We start from the raw sequence: 25661 nt of genomic DNA, 5'->3' as shown, positions 1-25661 counted from the left end.
ATGGGGAGCTGGGGTATTGGAAACACAGCTGGAAGAGTGTGCTTGGGTCAGAGTCCTGAAGGTCAGCTACCCTTGTGGATGTCTGAAATTTTAAAGCTCGGGATGGCTGAATAGAAGCAGAGTAGGAGAAGCCAAAGTTGGGAATTGAGTCTCCAGGGGAATACCCAAGTCTGAGCAGTTGGGGTAGGGAGTGGGATATAGGGTGGTGGACCTACTACCCAAGTATCAACAAGATTGAGAAGAATCAAGGCAAGGGAAGCCAGGAGACCATTCCAGAAACCATGCCATGATGAAGTCATGTCATAGGACATGTTTGGAGAGCTCTCAGTCCTGTTTCCAATGGTCTGCCTCCACCTCCTTGTTCACCCACTTAGCAGTGATTTATTGAGCACTTGCTTTGTGCTGGGGTTACAGCAGTGAATGAGTCAGGCAAGATTCCTGCCCCCTGGAGGGGAGCATGGATAAATGAGGTAATTACGGATTGTGATAGTCCTACCGAAAAAGTAGCTTTTGCTGGTGGGACTAAGGTTAGGCAGTCTGGGCTGGCCTGAGTCAAGAGGTGATATTGGATCTGAGTTCCCAATGGTGAGATACCCCAGTCATGGCAAGAGCCAGGGAAAGAGCCTTGCAGGCAAAGAGAACAGCAATTGCAAAGACCCTAGAGGGAGGGAGTCCCTGGCCATCTGCAGGAGTACTTTGGGCTTTGTCAAGGTTTCCTTGGGTGGCAGAGGGGTGGGGGGAGGACAGTGGGGCAAATCAGAACAGGTATTTTGTGGAGGGTATCCTGTCTCAGGAGGGGAGGAGGGAGGGAACCTTCCTGAGGAAGAAAAACATATCCCAGTGGAAGAAAGTATGAAATCACTCATACTTAAATGATTCATTTAAAGTAGGCGTGCTTTTTTTTTTTTTTAAGGGGGAGCTAAAAATTATTTTGCTATTTTTCAACTAATTTTATTCTATTTTATGAGCTTTGTGTCGTTCACAGAACTTGGAAACCTTCATTATGCTTCCTACTGAAACTGGAGTAGGTGGGAGGGCTTTATAAAGCGTCCCAAACCCACTTTCCTCTGCCAGTGGGTGTGGAGGGAGGACAACTGGGCAGTGGGACCAGGGACAAGACTTGGTTGAGGTACCTTGGCAATGAGCATCTTGGAAGCTTCAGTGGTGCTGGATGTGGCACTGTTTACTGTGCTAGCGGGGATTTGTTCTGGGAAATAGGGAAATGCTTTCTGGGCCAGTAAAGGGGTTCATTTTGCATATATTAGAAAATCATCGAATAAAATGATTAAAAAAAAAACACTGCACAAAAGAAATAAAGATAATTGTTCTGATTTGTTTCCTTCCCGAGTTGGTCAGCCTCAAGGCCAGCTGGGGATTTTTCCGATTCTAGACTAGCTTTCTGAGCAGAGTTCTTCCAAGTCCACTAAATTAGTGGGCTAATTAGTGGGTGCCTAGATTTCAGAGGCCAGTGGCAGACCTGAGTAGTTAAGAGATGGGTTGGCTTGATTATCCTTCAGCTGAGAGATATGAAATTTGAGGTATATCATGAAGGAACATGGAGGGTTTGAAGGCGTTATATTGGCATACAGTGATTAGCCAGGCAAACAAGCTAAAAGACTCCTTAAAGGGTAAACAACAGAAGAGGTAAGCGCAAATCAGTGCTTAGTACTATGAAGGAGAGGTACATGGTGTTCTGGGGGACCAGAACTGTTTGGATGGTCCAGGTGTTTGGTAGGAATGAAAGTGGCTAACGTGACTTTCACAACATCTAGCATTATTCTATATTCTAAGGATAAAGTAGAGAGGAGGATGTAAATGAGAGAGGTGATGGTTCAAAGGCAACTTGTGTGATTTCTTTTGGAAGGACGGGTCAGAGAAATGTCTTGTTTTAGGCAAGGACATAATAATACTGCAGGGAAACAAGGATTGCCTAAAAATTAAAGACTGCAGAAGGGACAGATTAGTATCTTGCGCTTTTCCTAGACTTCCTGTCCCACTTTTGTTCTTCCTAATTTGCAATATGGCTCAAGGTGGGTGGGGGGACCCTTAGGTTGAAGGGGATGTGTAAGAGTGTCCTTGTTCTGGTGAAGGATACTATGGGTTGCTGCTGGGCCTTGCAATCAGGAGGGCTGATGTTGGTCAGCTGTGGGTTTCTCTGGTGCTGGGCTGTGAAGGTCACCTGGTAGCATCTGGTGATGTCAAGATGTCAAGAAAGAGATCTTTCTAGGCTGGCTCATTCATGGAACTAGCTTACTCCCATCTGTCATCTTTGTGGCACACAACATTTACTTTGCCATTCTTGACTTGAGATGCCTCAGGCCGTTACTTAACCACAAAGTGGGAATCTGGAAAGAGAAATGCTCAGCTGGCTTGGCAGGTTTCTAGGCATTGCAGTGATCTTCAGCATTCTGCTGTTTGGTGGGCAGTAAGGACTTGAGGCAGAGTACTTTGTGCCTTGGAGCCATTCCTTGAAGACCACCTTGATGACTGGACGCTTCCAGACCCTGTGCCCTGGCAGGGTGAACCTACATAAGTGTGAGGGCTCAGGTATGCTGAGGCTGGACAACTCCACTGAGTTTATCTGGAGACACTGGTATTAGGTCATGGTATACAGGGACTGAGGCAGAGGGGGCCCCCTTCACTGGCTGCTGGCATTCTATGTTTGTTTTTATTTTTTAAACATTTTTTAGTTTATTTTGAGAGAGAGAGAGAGCGCGCACACAAGCAGTGGCAAAGGGCATCGAGAGAGAATCCCAAGTAGGCTCCGCGTTGTCAGTGCAGAGCTCCATGTGGGGCTCAATCTCAAAAAATGTGAGATTGTGGTCTACGCTGAAATCAAGAGTTGGATGCTCAAATGCTCAACCACTCAACTGACTGAGCCATCCGGGTGCCCCTCTATGTTTATTTAATAGAGTAAAAGGAGTTAAGGTGTGCCTGGGTGACTCAGTCAGTTGAGCACCCAACTCTTGATTTCGGCTCAGGTCATGATCTCAGGGTCATGAGATGGAACCCTGCATGGGGCTCTTCACTGACAACGTGGAGCTTGCTTGGGATTCTTTCTCCCTCTCTCTCTGTCTCTCTCCCACTTCCCTGCTTGCATGTGCGCTCTCTCTCTCTCTCTCTCTCTCAAAATAAATAAACATAAAAAAAAGAATAAAAGGAGTTAAGTGTTGTTTCACATAATGTGATGTAGGGAGTAGGTAAACATACTGAGAGTATACAACTCCCCCAAAGCCTGAGTCCTTGCATCCTGCCCAGAGGATGCTGAATTAATGACCTCGCAGAGATTGTTCTGGAGCTTCTGAGTGAAAGATACTTTTTTCCAAATGAGTAGGAGTCTGGGTGTCAGAGTCACCTGAACAAAGCCTGGGCCTCCAAATCAGAGATTCTGATTTAATAGGTCTGGGGCCCAGTATTTTTTTTTTTTCCTGGTGATTCTAATTTTCAGCCAGATTTGGGAACCTTCCCATCAGTTACAGATCCAGGGAAGCTCTTCCCACTCCTGAGGTGACTTTTGCCTCCTTGCTTGCCCATACTGGCCTTGAACCCTGAGCCCTAACCATGGGCACATGTTTGGTCTTCACTCCTCTTTATGTCCCTTTCCAAAATGTGTCTTTTGGGGTGCTACCCCCTGGCTTTGCTTCAGCCTAGATTGGGGCTGGTGACTCATCTCTTTCTTATCCATGAAGAACAGGAGAACTGCATCTGGAGATTTTGATGAGCAGATATTCTGGGACATTTTCTTAACAAAACTTCCTGCTTGAGGCTTGACTGTGTAGTAGATTCTGGCCATAGAAATCCAGGCCCTGAGGTAGAGGTGGGATGGTTTGTGACTGGCACAGGGAAAAAAAAAACTATCAGCTGTCTTCTCAGAGACACGATGGAAGTACTGTCAGTATTTCTGCCACCATGTTTTCGGCCCTGCTGACTCTGGGACAGCATTGATTACCCTGAGGGAGTCCTAGGTGGGCATTGTCAGGGAATGGGGCTGATTTGGTGGCATTCTTGAAATGGGTGCTTGGCGAGACAAACATCCAAGAGTACACATGACATCTCAGCAGTTGTTGGGTCAGGTGGCAGGAGTTTTTAAGACCAGCAAGATAACATGAGATCTGGACAGGACCAAGTTGGAGGGGCTGTTCACTCCTTGCTCTTGCTCCTCTTGTCCCATGGCCTGTGATTCCTACCTTCCCTTCTTTTCTCCCCCCTGCCTGTTCCCTGCTTTAGGATTTCCTGAGTGTCTGTCCATGACGGGAAGTGTCCGTTCACCTTGGCTGCACCAGGAAACCCAGCTCAGTGCTCCCAGAACACCTGTGCCCACCCCGATCTTCGGGTTTACCCATTGTGTTAGAACTCTTCTTGAGTGTCAAGATCGTTTACCTTGACAGAGCAACTTAAGGGCAAGGACTGGGTCTGGTTCGTCTTTGCCTTTTCATCACCTTGCACACTGCCCGGTGTGTAATAGGGTCCGTAAATAATCTGTCGCGTGATCAACGAATCCATACATTCTTTGAGGGATGATATAAATAACTCTTACCAAGATCTTATAGTTGAACATTGTTCGTCTATTACAGTCTAGTAACTATATAAAAGCTAATTGATAGCCTTGTATTCAAAATGCATTTTAAGGGACATTTTTCTAGCATATAGAGTATTTCAGACAGCTTGGGACATTAACTGAGCACTTTTGAGGTAGTAGATGTATTGTATTTATGAGAATTCTTTTTTTTTTTTTTTTTTTGTAATTAAAGGAGCAATGTTACGGAAAATGTCACATTAGGAAGTGAACCCTTAGGGCACCTGATGGAACTTATCTTCATTTGTCAAAGGAGAGTATGACAGGCCTTTCAGTAGAGTGAGTTGGATAATTCAACTGTATCTCCTTGAATTTAATATTGGCTTTAAAAGACCCACATGTACACACATGTATGTGTGTGTGTGTGTGTGTGTATTTAAAATATTTTTTGTTTTATAATATAAGGCAGGGGCGCCTGGGTGGCTCAGTCAGTTAAGCGTCTGACTCTTGATTTTGGCTCAGGTCATGATCTCACAGCTCATGAGATGGAGCCCTGCATTCAGCTCTGCACTGACAGTGTGGAACCTGTTAGGGTTTCTCTTGCTCCCCCTCTCTCTGCCCCTCCCTTGCTTGCCCCCCGAATAAATAAATAAACATTAAAAATATATGTAAGATAACTATGCGGCTTGGGGCTCCTGGATGGCTCAGTCAGTTAAGCGTCCAACTTTGGCTCAGGTCATGATCTTACTGCTCGTGAGTTCAAGCCCCGTGTCCGGCTCTGTGCTGACAGCTTGGGCTCCAGGCTCCAAGCCTGCTTCAGATTCTGTGTCTGTCTCTCTGCCCTTCCCCTGCTTGTACTCTGACTCTCTCTCTCTCTAAAATATAAAATAAAACATTTTAAAAATTAAAAAAAAAAAAGATAACTATGCAGTGGGACATAGTCAAAGAGTTCTGGATTGGCAATCAAGAGACCTAGGTTCTAGAATTAGCTCTGCTTCTGTGGGAGTAGGCAAGTCAGTTTCCTGCTTAGGCTTTTATAATATGAAAGTGTTGTGCTTGTTCAGGGATTGCAAATGTCTGCAAGAATGGGGTTACTAACTTAAGTTGCTGTATGTGCTATACCATTTTTTTTTCTCTTAGAACCCTGTCCCCTTTTTCTTTTATGTTCCCACTTCTGTTAAGTTGAGGGAAATATTTCTGTATCACACACACAAGAAGACCAAGAAACCCAGTAATATAAGGGCAATGATGATCACAGCTCTCTCCATGGTGAGACGTTAGGGAGTGGTAGGGACTGTGGCATATTGGAGTAGCCAAGCCTGCTTATGAAGGGGGCAGCTATCACTTAGCACACCCGATCATTTTTAGATGTATATGTGGACCATGTTGACTGTTGTTGTTGTTTTTTTCCCCCCTAAGAGGACTCATAAGTCTGGGTTTTATGTGACCTCTCTGATGTTTAAGTTTTGGCTTAAATTTTCTAAGCCCATCCTTCAGATCAATGTAATACTACTATAGGCTAGGTGTAGCCCACTGGCTTTCAGTTTGGGATCCCTGTTATAGATGATCTCTAAAGCTTCTTTCTGCCCAAGCAAGGCCCATCCGATTCTAATGGGGACCATTTCAGCTGGTGAACTAAAGATTGTTGTTCTAGTTGGGGAAGATAGTGGGGCTAGGAGTATGGGGGCTTAGGCCTAACCAGGATGCCTGCCAATTGGTGTTTTGGCTGGCCGCCTCCCCTTGTGGAGAGACCACAGGGTGCCTGATTCATACCAGATGTTTTGTTTGTCATTGCAGGAGTTGGCATTTGTTGGAAGAGTTTGTGAAACCTTCTGTCTGCCCAGAGCTCCGGGACCAATGCATCTTCCCACCACCTTAAACCACTGGTAAATATGTTCTGTTTTGTTTCTTCTTTTGCAGCAAAGGGAACTATTTTTGGTGCACTATAGAATGTGATTTTGGGAGAACCACACTGTCCTTACTGCTCTAGAAGGAAGAACACTGGGCTGGGCCTAGGCATATCTGGGTTCTGGTACCTACTTGGTTGTGCCATTTTTACTGTGGGATCTTAGGTGAATTGTTTGACCTCTCTGGGCCCTAGACAGAGAAATGAATCCTACCCTGCTAAAAGAGATATGTATGGGAGATTGCTTCCAAGGGAAAGTGCTGGGCAAGTATAAAGTAATCCTATTTTAGCTGTGAGATGTAGAGCTGGGTAATTCTAAGCGAACAAATTAAAATGTGAACACGTATGTTGGAAACATGGACTTAAATACCTATTTTCTGAGTCTTCCAGAGTGGTGTTTCAAGACATTTGCATTTTCCGTTTTTCCCCCTTCCTACCACTGCTGCAGCTGCCGTTTTCTTGAAAGGTTGAATTAACTGCACTTCACAATTACCTTCATTTTGGAGATCAGATAATTTCAGTTAACAAATGTTTTTCTTTCCCAAAGAAACTTAATTACTCCTCACAGCAGGTAAGCGCCTTGCTTCTGTGGCAGTTGAAAGAGGCAAAAATATATCCTTCACAAGAGCGTGTCCGTGCTGAGAAGAGGGTGCTTCAAGGTATGCTAGCTAGCTGAAGGTCACGTGAAGGTCTCCCATGAACTGTTTGAGGGGAAGGACCACCATGAGCCAGGGAGACAGTATAACCCTATGTGTCTTGATTCCCGCCACGCTGTTGAGAAAAGCCCATGTGTTTTCTCACTGGCTGGTCAGCTGCCACCATGTGGACCAGGTGCTGGGATGACCCAGTGAGACAAGTTCCGGGGGCCTGGCCACATGGGGAGCTTGCTGAATGCTGGGGGTTGGTGCAGGAAGGACAGGCGGTTAGGACAGACAGGCCCAGGGTTGGGGACCCCACTCGGGCATGAGAGGCTGACCAGACTGCTATGTCTAAAGGGACACAATGGACATTCTGGGTCCCACAGCCAGAGTCCCATCTGGCGGGCAAGAAAAGCTCCATGGTGGGGGTCCTGAGAGAAGCGTTTGGTCTCAGGTGGGTGGGACACTACCTATTCAGCAAATATGTGTTAATGCCTACTCTGTGCCAAGGCACTGCTCTGGGCACTGGAGATTCACTGGTCTAAAGGCAGACTTTGTCCACAGCTCTGAAGCTTAGATTCGAGTAGGGTGGCAAACAAGAATGTGAGCTCCATGACGGCAGAGATCTTTGCTTATCTTATTCACTGGATATCCCCAGCTCTTAGAAGAGCACCTTGCATGCAAACATGATGGGTACTCACTAAAAATTATTTTATGAACAAAGTAGATCACTAAATAGATAATAATATCGGGTGGTAATAGGTGCCATGGAGGAAAAAAAAAGTGAGAGCCACCCCACTTTGTGTTTTTTGTTTTGTTTTGTTTTGTTTTGTTTTGTTTTGTTTTGAGGGGCTGGAGGGACTATTTTTGAAAGAGTGGCCTGAGAAGACTTCTGTGCATGGGAGAGAGAGGGAGAAAATTCTGTGCAAAAAATCTGAATGGAGTGAAGGGATCTAGGGGGAAGTGTGTAGGCAGAGGGAACAGTGAGCGAAAAAGAAAAGCCTTTGACATAAACTGAGCTTGGCATGATAGGAGAACAGGAGGGCAGCCAGTTTGGCTAGCCTTGAACTGGGAGGTAGGTATGGGGAGGGAGAGTGATATGAAATGAGATCAGTGGCAGGTGGGAGCCAGATCTTGTAGGCCATGATAAGGAGAGTGTGATTAGACACCACTGGAGAGTTTGAACGGAATTATTTGTGCTTTACAATTATTTTCCTGGGTCCTGAGTGGAGAATAGACTTTGGGGTCAAGAGGAGAATCATTATAACCTGAAGGGGTCCAGGCAGGAGATAAGGGCATGGCTTGGATTAGTGTGGTGAACTCAGGATATATTTTGAAGGTCATGCCTGCTGGATTGGTGTGGGGTGTAAGCAGAAAGAGTCCAGGATGAGCCCAGTGTTTTTGGCTGGGTGAATGATGCTGCTGTTTACCGAGATGGGGAACAAAGAGGGCTATATGTGACCGTGTTTGGGGGCGGGGGACCTGAGGGTTCAGTTCGGGCATGTTAAGTTTGAGATGCCCATTTGCTATTCTCAAGGAGATCTAGAATTGGCTGGGGCTGGAGATGGTCCCTTTGAGAGTCATCAGCATGTAGATGGTATTTAAAAGCTATGAGGCTGAATGAGATTACTTAGGTAGAGAAAGGAGTGCAAGGTAGGATTTGGACAGAGAAAGAGGCAAAGGATGGATTTTCCATATAAAACCCCTAAGAAGTAAATGAAGACACATGCTAATGAATATGGTATGATTTCATGTAATACAAATATAAATTATTCAAATGAGATAATGATATAAAAATAGTAAGGTCTCACCTTATATTAAAAAAAAACTTGAAGTACTATGACTCCCCAAACCAAGAAAATTAGTTTTAGAGTTGTGTAATTTTAAATCGGGTCAGCTGAGAGAATTATAAACTGCATTTATGCAACTGGCCCGTGGCTGTGCTTTCGGCTGGCAGGCAGAAGGTTCCAGCATCCTTTGCCATTAATAGCATGTAAACTACACTGTTCTTTATCTGTACTGCCACTTCTGCAAGCCATTTTGATGACTAAGTTTAATTCACTGTTAATATGTTTCAGGTTTTTCATCCTGTAATCATACCATCCAAAAGTTCATTAAACGAAGGCTCTCCAGCGTGTAAAACCATGCACGAAGATCAGTACTTCTGCAATCAAAGTTAGATGTGATTCTATTAAAAGGTCAAAGAGGCCTTTCTTTGTTTGCAGAACCACAATTTAGGAAATATTTAGAATATCGCTGAAATATTAAGATAAACTATATTGCGGCAAAAATATACCCTGATGCTTGTAGTAGACGTATGCGTTTCAGGTACCACCCATATCCCTCAACTGCCATTGACTGACAGGAGAAAATCAGTTCTGAATCATATACATTTTTATCTATTTGTGGGCTCTGGGCACAAAATGCACCTGCTACATACAGTTTTTGTCTGTTTCTTAGAGAATTCGCCCCATTGAGCTTCCTGCACATTCTCATTGAGCTCTTTAGTTTTTCCATTTTCACACTACCTGGTGAGTTTCTTTAGTCTTGTTATCTCCGGTCCCCATAGAAATTTTTGCCCTCTTCTTGAAGTTGCTGCCCAAAGTTGGCCTGCCTCCTCCCTCTTGCCCTGGGCTTCGGGCCCCACCCATCTTTGACTGCCCTAGTGAGCCTCCCAGCTTAGCCCTCCCCAGAGGCTTTTCAGGATTCTTTAGGAATACCTTCTTTGGGGAGACTTTCACCTTTTTCCCCCAGGCCTGGTCTTTACATGCTTTTTGTGGACTTGACAAAAAAATAGGAAACCAGGGTCCTGTTGAGGGCAATGTGATAAACAACTGTTCTAGAATGTACTGTTCAAATTGCTTGGGCAATGGGCCGCCCTAACTTGTGTTTTCATGTATTTCAAAACCCTTGTATCTCAGTGAAAATATTCTCAATGGGACCTCTGGAGCATCTTATAGTAATATGCGTTGGTTATGTACAATTCTGTATCTATAGCAAATGATTTATGGTGAAATGAAGGTTTCGGTTTAAGGGTATTTATTCATGACAACTGACATCAATCCTGGTTTTAATTTGTCTTTTCTTATAGAGTAGAACCTATATATGATTAAAAAGAATGAAATTTACTGACAATCATGGGAGGATTTCTCTTCCCTACTTACTTCTTAGTAAGTGCTTTTAGGAATTAAAAAAAAAAAAAAAGGCTGATACCTTCTCCTGTCCCTGGAGACTGAGTGGTCAGGCATTAAAAAATGGTGGTATCTTTGCGGCGCCTGGGTGGATCAGTCAGTTAAGCGTCCAACTTCAGCTCAGGTCATGATCTCAAGGCTCATGAGTTTGATCTCAAGGCTCTGCATCGGCCTCTGTGCTGACAGCTCGGATACTGTGTTTCCCTGTTTCTCTGCCCCTCCCCTGCTCATACTCTGTCTGTCTGTCTGTCTCTCTCTCAAAAAAAAAAATAATAATAATAAGCATTAAGAAAAATTAAAAAAAAAATTTTAAAATGGTGATATCCTCCTTAAGGTGAAAAGCAAAACAGTGCTTCGGTGCCTGTATGCATGTAGACCATCTCAGGAGGAGATGCTAGAGAGGGGTGGCTTTTTGGGGAGGGCCATGGTATAAGAAAGAGACTTCTTTTCACTCTATACCCCTTTTATACTAAGAAAAAAAAAAGAGCTGCCCAAAGTGGAGTCACTCGTGCTGAGACTCACATCAACAAACCAAGACTTAATACCTAACCTAATTATGTAACTTTTAATAGTCAATCAGGAATTACCTGCTCTGCAGTAATGAGAAGGTAATCTGCCTGATAGATAGATACCCCTCTCCCCCTCCCCCTCCTTGCCTCCCCCCAAAAGAAGGTGACCTTGCCTGGGACAACCTACTCTTTGCTAAAACAGCTTTGCACCACGTCCTTCTGCCTATAAAAATCTTCCATTTTGTATAGTTTCTCAGAGCTCCTTTCTGCTAGAGGGGATGTTGACTGATTTGTGAATCATGGGATAAAATCTATAAGATCTTTAAATGTACTCCATTGTTTTGCTTTTTAACAACTTCTAAATTTTTTTATATCATGTTTATGTATTAACTTTAAAAAGCATGATAATATCCCTTTTAACCTTTAATACATGATCCAGAAAACTTAAAGTTCCTTCGTTAACTTGGTTTTCTAAGTGCCCTTGCTCGATGTATATTTAGATTGAAAACGTTGCCTGTTCAGTGTCTATTGCCTTTATTTGTTCTGAGGCTCTGTGTTCATCAGCAGGTTGAGACTAGGCTTCTTTAACTTGAATTTCAATTTTTTTGCATATATTTTGCATATGTCAGCCCCATTGCTTTCTTTCCTCCTTCTTTCCCTTCTTTCAGAAAGGATTTAATAAGGCTGTTTCTGGCCAATATTTTATTCCACAGCTTTAGACAAATATGAATTTGAAATGAGGTGACCTTGCCATGAATTGAACCACAAATTATGCTGTTTAAACCGACATCTCTCTGCTGCCCTTTGGAGCAAAATATTGTTGCGTTGCGGAACAGGACATGGAATTTGGAATCCAGTGGTTGAGAGTTTCTAACCCCAGAGCTCAGTCAAATTTAAAAGCAACCCTAACTCATTTTCCTTAAGAATCTCAGCTACTGGAGGGAAATGCTCAACATGGAATTTACGTGAGTTGTCACCTTTCCTTAAGTGAAGGCTGGAATTCAGGGTCGAATACCAATGTTGCCAGTCACTACGCTGTTGTTGGGCAGCTGTGTGTGCTGTTGGGGACAGCTTCTGCAGAGGTCATTGTCTAAAAAAGTATCTCCCTGGACTTGCTGTATTGGTTTGTGTCACCAGAGTTTCAAACAGGCACTTTCTGGCCAAAGTTACTTTGTCCTGTAAAGAGATGATACCCATTTCAAGCAGCAGCGACATTTTTGAGGTGTTGCTATTTCTCCAGAAGATTTACACCTTTGATTTTGTACTTTTTAAACAGGAAGCTTTGTCACATTTGCCGGCCACGTGTATAAACAAGATATTTTCTCCTTTTCCATCCAGTGACTACAACTAGAAAGTGAGAAAGCTCTTTTGCCTTTCTTTTTCCTCCCTGGTTTGGGGAAGTAAACATTAGAGCATACGTGGGGCTGTCACAAAAACAGGGAGCTCATCATCATCTCCTGTGATTCCTGAACACCATGGAAAGAAGTCCCTCTGAGTGCTCCACTGACTAAATTAGACAAGGCACCATCTGATACCTGCTTCACAGCAGTGCCCTCATCCTGCAGTCTCCTTATCAACGTGGAGATGACTCACTCTGTTTTCCTCACTCAGATTTGCTCTGGTTTGCTGATTATGGCAGTGATTAAATAAAAAATGGTTCCTGCAGAGGTATGCTTGAAAAAATAACTGCATTATTTTTGCTCGAACTTGCACAATTGAACTTTCATATTACAGTCAGTTAGGTATTGGTTCTTGGGCTTTTTTGGGAGAGGGGTCAAGACCCCTCTAAGGCACATATGCACATTGCCTAATTTGCATATATAATGGATTCGCACCCCTCCACCCAGGTATCATGCCTTCTAACTTAGTCACACAAACCATTAGCATATTATTATAAGAGTGATTCTGAGCAGCAGGTTACCTGCTCTGGATGGCATTTCTGTTAGAGAAAGATTAAGGAAGATCGCTATGTTCAAAGCAGCCTAAGTTTATTGAAATTTGCAACTGCCAGAATTGGCTCGATATGGACTCAAAAGCTGGAAATACTCTTCTATGAATTGCTTTTTTTTTTTAGTTTATTTATTATTTTGAGAGAGAAAGTGAGCATGAATAGAGTAGGGGCAGAGAGAGAGAGGGAGAGAGAATCCCAAGCAAGCTCTGTGCTGTCAACACAGAGCCCAACACGGGGCTCAGTCCCACGAACCACAGAGATCATGACCTGAGCTGAAATCAAGAGTCAGACACTCAACCACCTGAGCCACCCAGGCACCTCAAATTGCTATTATTTTAATAAAAAAGGGAAAGAGGTACTTTTACCCTTTTTGCTTTCCAACAGCTAATCTCCTGTTTTTCTCAAATTCATTTATTCCTCTTCTCACCTCCCTGTTCAAGAGAAAAGTTATTATGGAGAAATATAGGTTAAAAAAAAAAGTGTATAGAGTTCAGTCTTCATTTTCCAACCAAGTTTGTGTTTCTAGATGTTCCATTTGTTCCCTGAGTTAATTACGTTTATAAGCATCCTGTCTGTTGTGGCAGGTTACAAACTAGCTGCCCAGGAAACACCAGTTTTAAGTATTTGAAGTAAGTGGCCAGAATTTTAAAAGTGAGGCAATTTCATATAATTTTATTTCTAACTCCTCTTGACCGAGTATCTTGCAGTATCAGGCCGTATCCTTGCGTGGAGCAGAGTGGGCTAAATGGAGGACCAACGGTTGTTCCTCTTGTGGGGGCCTTCGGGGCCCAGTTTGCTGCAGTCCCCGCACACCCACTTGTTACCTGCTTAGCTCGCTCAGGCTTTTGGTTTTGTAACCTGTGACTTACGGTTTCAGTTTCAAATCTTACCTCAAAGAATCAGGGGATCTGGAGGCTCAACAAAACATTGTTTTGGTATCCTCCTTTGTAAATTACAGAAACTAAATTCAAAATGATAAGGAGAGGGGTGCCTGGGTGGCTCAATCAGTTAAGTGTCCGACTTTGGCTCAGGTCATGATCTCACAGTTCATGGGTTTGAGCCCTACATCAGGCTCTCTGTGTCACCTCAGAGCCCCCTTCAGATTCTCTGTCCCCCTTTCTCTCTGCCCCTCCCTAACTCGTGCTCCCTCTCTCCCTCTCTCCCTCTCTCAAAAATAAACAAACATTAAAAAATTTTTAGATAAAATGATTGGGAGAAAAATGGTTGGGGCAGTGGAGTAGTGAAACAAATATTTTTTCCTTCAAGAGATTTGTGTGTTTTTTAATAAGAGGAAGGAAAGAAAGCAATAAGGTAATTTTTAGAGTATTCTTTACAAATACCAAATGATTAGTTGTGAAACATACCATGTATTCTACATAATGTGGTTTGCTCATAAAATTACCATATTGGGAACATTTATATAAATCTAATTAGATTTTTTTCTCTTAAATATTTTCCTTTTTCTTTCTTCAAATGGAACTGAACTACTGAACTTGAAGGAGCTGAACATTTCTTAAGTTTTTTTTATAATAAGATCAAAATATAAAACTGGATGACAGAAGTCACCATTTTCACGAAACAGTTGTTAGTTTTTGAGCCCTGGTACCTTCCAAAGTAATGAGTAGATTACAGGAAAGGAACTTCACGCAAATGAGACCAAGCCAACAAACCAACCTCAGATTTTAATAACCATGTGAGCTAACCATTACCATTTTATGAACTTTGTGATAGGCAGTTTCTGTTTTTTTCTAAGAATTCCTTTTTTTCCCCCTCTTAAAATCATTCTTGTAACCTTCTGAAAATGGGATGCTAGCCAGGATGCCGACAACATCTCCGTCCTTTAGCTTTCTGGTTTTAGAGTGCAAGCCCATCACAGAGGAGTCTGGGCTCCTCATCCTGGCCACCCTGACTTGCCACCTACCTTAGAACAACATACCCTCTCTGGGCTTCATTTTTTTCTTATATAAAATGAGATCATATTTGGGTTAGCTGTGAAGAATTCTCTGACATGTAGCAAACCCTTCGTTCTGGGCATAAGTTTTGGGAAACTCTGGTGTCCTGGCCAGACAAGTTCTGTGGGGCTAGAAGGGCAGAGCCTCAGTGGAGAGGGGTTCCTCATGGTTGCCTCGAATAGACATGGAAGAGCTAAGTACAAGTAGGTTTGTACTCAGCAAGCTCACGGCATGACCCTCAACCCACCATTCTGGGAGAGGACTCTGGACCTCTGCTTAGTAGACAGGACAGAAGCGAATTAGGAAGAATTTTATCTTCTTGGCATTGTGTAGAATATTTCCAACCTTTGGTGCTCCCAGGTCTATGAGTGGACTCACATTTGCTGTTCGGATTATCTTTACACTTGAATTATACGATCCTGGGTCATACTTTTCCTTTCTTTGTGGCAGTCCGACACCAGTTACATACCATCTCTTGGCTATTACGTGGCAAAACTGTTGACCGGAACAAAAAGTAAATGGCAAGTGGAGAGGTTTTAGCTGAGTAAACGATACATGTTATAGAACATGGTCAACACAGGACAGTGCCATAGAGGCTGCTGCGGGTGTTTTGTGGTGGGCCTGGGTCTGCAGTTGGCGGAGAGTGTGGTGTTCTGCTTGTCATTGGTTGGCAGCTTCTAATGGCACTTGGAGCATGGAAATATAAATATATGCACATACGCTATAACATATGTAATATATGTTAAATGTATTGTGTGTGTTTTATATCAAATATATTGTGTTTTTTAGGAAATTTATGTCAGGAATAAATGGCACTGCAATGGTTTCAGTGCTGCTTGGGTTATCATTAAAGGGGCTGTGTGTGTAGGAGCCCATTAGAGACCAGAGACTAAGCTTGCAAAGGCCTTGCGATTGTTTTAAAAGGCTTTTGACATATTCTAGGCTGCATTCTTGGCTCACATACCTAAAGATACTGTAGATTTTGCAACTCATTAGATCGGCCCTTCAACATTAAGTCAGTGATTTGTTTTGTTTACTCGTTTGTTCAGGCAACAGCTATGGAGTAGCGAATACCTTACATAGTGCCTTTTGGCATTTGGAACATATCCACGTACCTCAGCCACTCAGGTGTGCTGGTTTCAGAGGCCAGTCAGATGCGCGGGCAACAGCCTGCATTGGTCAGTGACCGTCTTTTGTGCTTGTGAGCAGATATACCCACAGCTTGGCCTGGGCTATTTAGGAAGGAACTCGGGACAGGTGGACAGAAGGGTTGCTATGGGGGCTGGGCTTGGACAGTCGTGCCCAGGAACAGAGGGGGTGGGAGTCCTCTGCTGAGCATGAGTGGGGTGGGTGGGATGTGGTTGTGGCTCTGAGGAAGATGGAAACTATTTGGAACAGCTGCCGTGGGTTGGGCACTAGGGGCTGAGCGAGAGCTGAAAGCTAGGCCTGCTGAGTAACTAGGAGGAAGCCGTAGTGGACAGCAGGTGTGGCCTGGCTGTGTGACTCTGGGACAAATGGAGAGAGGCTGGGGTGCGGGGTGGCGGTAGGGATTGGCCTGTTGCTTGATGATTGACCTAGTGTAGGCATATGCCAGCCGTGTGAGTGTGGCCGGACAGGGAGCTGTCGAGGGCGTCTGAGGGTGCTGGGCAATACCTCTAATTAGCATGGCTTATAAGGCTCTTTGTGTCTGGGCTCCTCCCACCTTGCATGCCCTCTTGGGCCATTCCTGTGTACTTTTATACATATTATTCCCTTGGTCAAATTATTTCCTCCTCCAAGTGCTGGCTCAGGCATCAGTGCTGGGAAGCTGTTCCTGCTTGCACTCTGCTCCAGTCTCTGCTGGGGCAGCTGACCCTTCGCCCCGTCCACATGTCTCTCCCGTGGTACCGTAGAGGCTTGTTCACAGGCCGCTGGCATATGTGGAGCAATGGATTCATTGAGTAGAGGACTGTCCTAGTACCTAGACGTACAGAATGTGTTCGGTAAATGTTTGCTGAATGGAAGCATAACTGCTGTGTTGCAGTATTAGTTTGTAATATTAGGTACCTATCTATCCATCTATTGGTTGGTAGAGTAAACAATACATGTTATAGAACATGGTCAACACAGGACGGTGCCATAGAGGCTGCTGTGGGTGTTTTGTGATGGGCCTGGGTCTGCAGTTGGCAGAGAGTGTGGTGTTCTGCTTGTCATTGGTTGGCAGCTTCTAATGGCACTTGGAGCATGGAAATATAAATATATGCACATACACTGCAACATATGTAATATACATGAAATGTATTGTGTGTGTGTATACATATCTTAACTGATAGGTAGATAATATATGTATTAGATATATATTAGATAGATAATATATATGTATAAATATTAGACCTAGAAGAAAACTATAAGATCAGCTAGTTCAACTTACTCATTTTATAGTTCACGGAGAACTGAAACTCAGAGAGATTGAGTGCCTAACCTGATGTCACACAGCTTGCTCGAGGCAGAGCTAGGACTCAAAATCACCTCCCCTGTCTCCAAATGCCATATTCCTTCCACTGTGCCACAGCAGTCTCCGGATGTGTCTGTGCATGACTTAAGTGTGTGAAGACAGCAAGCCTCTGCCTCCGCTAAGTGCGTGGTTGCAGGCTAATGTCACTACTCATGGTGGTATGTTATCTCATTTTTCTCCTAGGGAGGAAAACTGTGTCCTGACAACCCGAGGACCTTTTCCTCCGCATTGTGCCAGGTTTACAACAGCCCTTACCTCACTGCTTCCCCTTCCCTTTCCGGGTTTGTCCTAGTTTATCTTTGGTTAGGGCGAGCATCAGCAACTGTTTCTAAGTAAATAGAGGAATTGCAGATTCAGGGTTTGTGGTTTCCAACATTCAGTGCTTTGGGCTTCAGCCTGTCCCCTTCTGACTGCTGTCATTGCTACTCCTGTCTCCAGATTGCCCTGATTTAGCATGTGTTCAAGACTGGTAGTGTACAATGGAAGTTTCCTTCTTGGAGCAAGCAGAAGAACTGACAGAGCACTGAAAAAGGGAAGCCTTAGGAGAACGAGAGTGGGCATATGTCTGAACTGTTATGTATCAGTAAAAAAAAAAAAAAAAAACAACAACAACAACAACAACAACAACAGGGTATCTGTTGGTTTCCAGACCCATCTCTGGAGAATGGGATACATTTTGGGTTGTCTAGAAATGCTTGCTGTGTATTTTCCGTCTCCAAACTTGTCTCTGTGCTTTTGGATAATATTTGATGCTTAGAATGTTCTGTCTAGGGTTAAAGTCTCAGTGTGACAGAGGGTGGGGTGTGGCTGGTTCCCTTACCGCCTATTCACGGATGACGCAGTTTTGTGAGGTTGGTTCCAGGTCACTGCAGATCTTCTTAACTCCCTGCCCATTACCCTTGGTCTGAAGTACCTTAGGGTCAGTTCCAGGACTAGAAGATCTGGACATGAATTCTGGGGGGTGGGGATGACTGGTTTGAACCTTTGGGCTCATCTGTTAATTAACCAAACAGTACATGGAAACAAATGCCCATTTTGAAAAAAATGCTTTGGAGACCAGGGTCTTCAGAGTTTTTATTACTTCAGGGAGCTCTTCAACACTGCTCCCTCTTAGCACTTCCATACTCCCCTCACTTTTTTTTTTTTTTAAGTAGGATGATGCCCAGTGCCCCCATTAGCTCAGAAATCCTGTGGCTTGGAACAAGGCCAGTGTCTTTGGTTTTACGGGGTTTCTGAAGCCACTTTGGACCTTCTTGGCTCCCAGGCACTTGGGAGCCTGTTTCTGATTCTCCCTGGGCTGGTTTTGAGTTCCAGGTATTGAGCTGAAAGTATATCAGCCAGGGAGTTGGACTGCATCAGGAAGTATTTTGATTTGCTATATTCTCTGCTTGGCATCTACTCATTTCCTTCAGGGACATCCCCTTCCTTGGAAAAAATAACTCCAAAGATGCTTGTCTGACCTATGAGCTAATAAGAAGGCACTCCAACCAGGCGCTTCCCTTTAAGGATCTTGGTTTGTCAGTCACAGGTCACCGGGTGAGAAGGGCATCACCAAATTTAAAATGTTCCTGCATCCACTCCTCCTTGACCCACCTGCCGGCAGTGGTCCTTATGCTGGCTCATTTTAGAATGACAATCTTGGGACAGAACCAGCATTGACGATAGCAGATGTTGGCCAGAGAGTTTTTTTTTTTAAGTTTATTTATTTCCAGAGAGAGAGAGAGAGAGACAGCACGAGCAGGGGAGGGGCAGAGAGAGAGAGAGAGAGACAGAATCCCAAGCAGGCTCTGAGCTGTCAGCACAGAGCCTGACACGGGGCTCGATCTCACAAACCATAAGATCATGACCTGAACTGAAACCAAGAGTTGGACGCCTAACCAACTAAGCCACCCAAGTGCCCCTAGAAAGTGTTTCTAAGGTGTCAGCCATCACACTGCTGGTGTACCCTAAGAGGTACCCTAACTAGTGGCCTCTCTGAGCCCCAACCCTGAGCTCTGCTCCAGGTGTGTGTAATCTTCCTCTGTGATGCCATAACTTCTCTGTAATTAGGAACGAGAGCATTAGAAGGGGCTCTGCTGGGATCCCAGAGCTGTGTTGGGACCTCATCTGGAAGCTCTCTGAGGAGCATCATAAGGACTCTCACATAGCTAAACTTGACTGCTCTTTTCAGTAACCACTTTGGGCTCTTGGTCTGTGTGAAGCATGTGGCCAGGGATAGGTAGATTTCACGTGTATTCACCTTAAATTTCATCTTGTTAGATTTGATTCATCTTACAACCTCCAAAGAACTTTGAATACCCAGCTTTTGTCATCTAACATGGTGATGAGCCCTCCCTCATGTATGTCACCTCTAGATACAAGTTGTAGATCAAATGTACAGGACAGGCCTAAGTCCCCGTGCCTGCAGGCTGGTGGCTCAGTCATCTCTATGTAAATCTGCCTAATTGCTCATATTCATATTCACAAGAATATCATAGAACTGTTAAAGCCTGGCTCGAGTGAAGTTATGCTCATCTGAACTATCAGTCTTCTAAATCTAACAAAAAAGAGAATTGGTTCATTTGATACTTGATTATGGCGAACCTCTATCAGTTTTTGGCAGTCATCACTCTTGAGTATTCATCTATGTAATACTCCAGGCTAGAATTTTTCTGGATGTTAGTGCCAAGCCTGTTGGCATATACTTCTAGAATCTTCCTTTTGTTAATTATTTAGTTCCTTATCTTTGAACGCCATTCCTTTCTTTGAGGTTTCTGAAGGACTGCTGACGGTGATTCATCTGCGGCATAGGTCCATACTTTGGCTGTCTGTGGGTGTGATTCATCTGAGCCTAAAAACCTGACTGGACTTAAAATGGCAGTAGCTCCCCCGGCTCCACACCTGTCTTAGTTACCAGAGTCGCCTCTTCCAGTCAGCAGTTACCAGAGTCGCCTCTTCTGGTTTGAAGAACGTTCCCTTAGTGCAGGCGAGGAACTATTTCTCTTCTCCTCCACTGGCTGCAGCGTCCCACTGGCTTCCCCAAACAGGCCTATGCTTCTTTGCTTTTCTTCTCACTCTGATGCTAATTTGACAAACAAATGATAAACAAAAACCTACCCCTGATCGTTATTCACATTTCTCACCTGTTGTAATTCATCCCAGATACTAGCCTTTTGGACTTTCTTCTGACTGATAAATGCTGCTGTCCTTTGTTTAGCTTCATCTCTATTCTATCCTCCTGCAGCCCAGACATGCAAATAGAGCATTCCATGCTAGGAGTGCAGCCCTTTAAAGGACTTTGCAGGGCCTTCCTGGCTGTGGTCCTCCCCGGGCTCTTTGGACCACAGGAGGATTTCTCCAAGCTCAGATAACCTCTGCCTCCCTGTTTGCCTTTCTGATACTTAGCTTCTCACCATCATATTCTCTCTCATTTTAAGCTCTGACTGGCTCTCTGGGCTGCCTGGCATAACCCTGTGGGGCTGAGTTAATGACTCAGGACAGGAGTCGGCCATGCTGACCGCCCAGAACTTTCATTCCCACCCTGACTCCCCGAGAGACCAGCTCCTCAAACCTCCCACCCAGGGCAGGGCAGGGCTGGGGCCACCGATACCTCTGCCAGAGTTGAATTCTCAAGGAGCATCTGGGCCTCCCCCTGAGCTGAGGCAAAAGACCAAGGCCGCCCAGCCCCGGGTCAGAGAGCCAAAGGAAGGGAATAGGCCAGGGATGGGCCAGCAGAGGGAACGGGCTGGCCGAACTCAAAGCAGGACATCTGGGGGAGGCTGGAAAGTTTGCTTTCGATAACTCTGAGGACTCTAATCCAGGGGGCCAGGCAGCGGGGCATTCCACTTTTCTGCAAGAGGAACTCGGTACTGGGAGACTGCCTTCTGAGTCGCCATACTATTTTGGGATGAGTAAGTCAAGGAGCAACCCTCTCCTGGCACCTGGAAGTGCCTCACATTTCCCCATTTTAGACTTGCCGTTCCTATAAAGAAAAGCGTCAACTTCGTTACAGATGCTGGATCATTAAGGCTCAGGCTGGATGGAATTTTATCTCCCCACTGTCTGTGGACAAGGATTTACTGAGAAAAATCTCAGTAAGGGATGTTGATTTAGGGAAGGCTTTTTAGAGGACCCACTTTAGGAATGTGCATTTGCATACAAACAATGAAAGTGCTAATTAAAATGATTCTCACATAGTCATTTTAGCCATGCAGGGACTGCAGCTTGGCAACACTTGTATAGTGGAAGTGAGTGTACTTGGAAATAATAAAGTATTGCTCCTTTCATCCATCTAACCAACTAAGACTTATTGAACGCCTTCTGTTTGCAAGGCACTGTGCTAGAACCAGGGGGTTGGGCATTGAAAGGTCAAGTACAAAACCTGATGTTTGCCCTCTAGGGTAACCAACTGAGGGGGGTTCCTGGGACATGAGACTACCCAGGAAAGTCCAGGGAGAACCAGGGTGATTGGTCACCCTACCTCAAGAGTTGAAAGTTAGTAGGAATTAACCAAGTACCTAAAATGCTCTGCCTGTGGATGGAGACCACATCCACTCACATTGTTTTAAAAACTCTCTGTATTTTGGGGCGCCTGGGTGGCTCAGTTGGTTAGGCGGCCGACTTCGGCTCAGGTCATGATCTCGCGGTCTGTGAGTTCGGGCCCCGCGTTGGGCTCTGTGCTGACAGCTCGGAGCCTGGAGCCTGTTTCGGATTCTGTGTCTCCCTCTCTCTGACCCTCCCCCATTCATGCTCTGTCTCTCTCTGTCTCAAAAATAAATAAATGTTAAAAAAAATTTTTTTTAAAAACTCTCTGTATTCTGCCTTAGAGTTTTTCCTCCTCCATGTTGAATAGTCAAATTCCCTTTTGAAGCTATATACCAACACTTAGAGTATTTCTGTTGCCATCATCCACCATACTGGCATCACCTGTCACAGGGCACCTGCTATGTGCAGGACTTTGGACTTTGTCGTGGGGAGTGTAGGTGGGGCCGGTTCAACACTGAGGTGCCATGAAAGCCTTTCCAGCTCCTGACGGAACACCACCACCAACTCCTTACCTTTTTCAAAAAGTGTGTTAGGGCACAGTAGGTGCAGAATAAATATTTGTGGATTGGAGGTTATCAACTTTGCAGTTAAGAGTACAGGTTCTGGAGTCCTGTAGACTCGGTTTCAAATTCTCTTCCATATGCTTGCTTCGTGATCTTGGCTTGCTGTAACTTAACCTATGAGCCTCATTTTCCTCTTTTGTGGAATTGAGATTAATACAAGGGATTTATTGTAATATGCCATAATAGTAATAACAACTATGATAGGCTGCATGGTATAGTGTATAATTGAACGTACTCTGGACTCAGACCATCAAAGTTCAGATCCCATTTCCTAGTTATGTAACCACAGGCAAGTTATTGAGCCTCTCTGGGTCTTAGTTTTCTTATCTGTACAACAGAGATAATAATCGTACCTCTAACAGAGGGTCATTAAAAGTGAGAATTGTATGTGAATCCTGAATTTTCCAAGGGTGATGAGGGTAAAGTTAGTATGACAACATTCCAGGCAGCTCCTGCCTGTGGTTTTGGCAAAGTAAAACCATTGTTTGGGTCTCAGCTTTCAGTTAAAATTCCGATGTAATCTCAGACCTTATTTTTAACCCTGCCCACCCTCATTTCCCCTTTTCTGATATGTATTCATGTATATCTAAATGCTATCTTTACTTGTATATCTAAAAATATGTAAGAATTATACAACACCTTGTGCTTGGCATGTAATGTCATATAAATGTTTGCTAAAATGTAAAAACTATACAGCATTTCATTTTGGTTATTTTAAAATTTCTGTGAGATTAGACAAGTATTAGTCTCTTGCCACCTGTTTATTGTTGTTATATTTGAGGGACAAAAATGAGATTCTGATGGGTTAAAATGGCTTGCCGAAGGGAACCTCGTTAGTAAATGTTAACTGGGCCTAGAACCCATGGTATTTGCAATAAAAGGTACAGGTGTACCTATACTCGTTTATCAAAGGCACATGGGTATGCACAAAAACATTAAGTCTTTGATATAATAAATCTGGAGACAAGCGAATAGTGTATTTACCCCCTTCTATATCCACTGCTCTCACTCAAATGTGCCGTGATCCCTTAGAGTACTGCTAACTGATGTTCTTTGTGAATTGCAGCATTGAACTTGTACACTCCAGTTGGTTCTCTGAAACTTATTAAGGTTGCCAGTTTAAACCTCTTCCAGATTCTGTCTACTATCTGGCTGGACTCCCTTTGGAGACCAAAAGATGCTACTGTGTTTATATACCTGATTGCAGAGCCTCTTAGAGGAGCCATTTCATTCAAGGGGATCCCAGGCTACATAGGAACACTCCCTCTCCCCCTGCCTTTATATGTGGTGTTGAAACACTTCATTTCTTGTAAGAAAGTTAATTATGAAAGGGGCGTATCCAGGAATGTGAATATAGGTTTAAAATGTTTGTGTTTACCAATCTGCCACTCACTCAGATACCTTTAGATTAAAACATGTTCATGTTTGTTCATTAACGTGAGCACTTAAAAAATGCTGCTGTGTAAGGTGTTAAAATATAAATATTCTATATGAGCAGTGAAAGGTGGTTTAGTACTTAAGTCCTATTTTTGAGCTCTGGAATTCAATTCCTTCCTGTTACCAGCTGAACCTGGGACTGATGTATTAGATGAAAATATAGTCCTATCTTCAAACGTGGACAACAGGACATTCTGTCCTCCAAATTTCAGTGTTTGAATCGGGCGTTGCAGGAAACTTGGCTCCCTCTCTTTCTTTTCAAAATAATAAACAGAGATGATGTTGCCTCAGGTTTCATCTGATGGGGCTTAGATGCTGTTGCCTCATAAAGGCTGATTCATAGACAAATGGGAACTAATTATAGTAACGTAAAAATAACGTCCCCGTTTAAATTTGGCAAGGCAAGATGCCTTGCATGTTTTGTAGGACATGAGAGACTGTTTCTTTAGTGGCATGGGGGTGACATACCCATTCCTATTTTAGCCACACAGTGGTTGTGCTGGGTCACTACCTGCCCTCTTTTATTTTTTAAAGGATTTCTCTTGCTCTCTCATGCACACGCCATGCACAAACGTTGAAACACCTCTTACTACCTTCTACACAGGGAATTCTCTCTTGTTATTTATCCACTGCATTTTTAAGAAGCAAGTGTTGGAGTAGTAGAAAGCGGATGGCATTTTATTCATATATGTGTGTGTGTGTATGTGTGTGTATATATATGTATATGTATACATATATATGTGTGTATATATATATACATATATGTGTGTGTGTGTGTGTGTATATATATATACGTATATATACGTATATATATATACGTATATATATGTATACGTATATATATATACATATATATATACGTATATATGTATATGTATATATATTGAAAGTTAATTTATTTATTTATTTATTTTTTTTTTTTTTTAATTTTTTTTTCAACGTTTATTTTATTTTTTGGGACAGAGAGAGACAGAGCATGAACGGGGGAGGGACAGAGAGAGAGGGAGACACAGAATCGGAAACAGGCTCCAGGCTCTGAGCCATCAGCCCAGAGCCTGACGCGGGGCTCGAACTCACAGACCGTGAGATCGTGACCTGGCTGAAGTCGGACGCTTAACCGACTGCGCCACCCAGGCGCCCCGAAAGTTAATTTATTTTGCACGAGAGAGAGAGAGAACACATGCCTGAGTGTGTGCAAGCATGCTTGCAGGGGAGGGGCAAGTGAGAGGGAGAGAATCCCAAGCAGGCTGCACACTGTCAGTGCAGAGCCCGACCCAGGGCTCGATCCCACAAACCGTGAGATCATGACCTAGGCTAAAATCAAGAGCTCAACTAACTGAGCCACCCAGGTGCCCCAGAAAGTGGATGGCATTTTCAATTTATTTTTTAGTTCTAATTATTTTGGAATATCTACTATGAAAAAGTATTTGATGAAATGAATGGAAAAGTGTCACAGGGTATTCCTATCACTTCTTACCTTCCCTACTTGGAATTAGGTTGGAAAACATTCCACCATGATTTTCTTCAAATAATTTTGGTCTTTGAATTTGCTTTATATAAATAGGTGATACATGAACCATGTTCTTAATTCAAAAATTAGAAAGATATTTGTCATGAAAATTAAATCTTCCATCTTTTTTTCTGTCAAATTCCAGTACCCAGCTTTCTCCTCAGAAGCACCAGTTTCTTGTGCACTATTCTGGAGGTTTTCTCTGCATCTGTAAATATGTATGTTTGTCTGTTTTCTTTACACAAATGACTTCATACTATCCATGGCGTGTTTGGACCCATGGTATTATCCATGGTTATTTAACCATAATTTTGGAAATCATTCCATCTTACAGTTTGAGCTACCTCATGGTCTTTAATAGTTGTTTCTGTTGAATAGATGTGTCATAACACATAAACAATAGTTTATGAATGGTATTTAGGCTACTAAATCTTTTGCTACTAAAATCATGGAACAATGATGACCCCATA

At 43.6% G+C, this 25661-nt stretch overlaps 1 protein-coding gene across 50 annotated transcripts in view; it reads left to right on the top strand.

Annotated features, from left to right (window-relative positions):
* The window catches only part of SORBS1 (sorbin and SH3 domain containing 1), a 232296-nt gene that overhangs the window by 58552 nt on the left and 148083 nt on the right, over nt 1-25661 (top strand). For all 50 annotated transcript variants that reach the window (XM_058697256.1, XM_058697251.1, XM_058697242.1 and 47 more), the window contains exon 2: nt 6314-6402. The gene's annotated coding sequence lies outside the window, so the exon portion shown is untranslated. The remainder of the gene's footprint in view (nt 1-6313; nt 6403-25661) is intronic.

Source organism: Neofelis nebulosa, chromosome 13, assembly GCF_028018385.1.
Source record: "Neofelis nebulosa isolate mNeoNeb1 chromosome 13, mNeoNeb1.pri, whole genome shotgun sequence".
NCBI classification, from domain to species: Eukaryota; Metazoa; Chordata; class Mammalia; order Carnivora; family Felidae; genus Neofelis; species Neofelis nebulosa.
The sequence above is the reverse complement of the archived record's forward strand: the minus strand, read 5'-3'. Positions and strand labels throughout refer to the sequence as shown.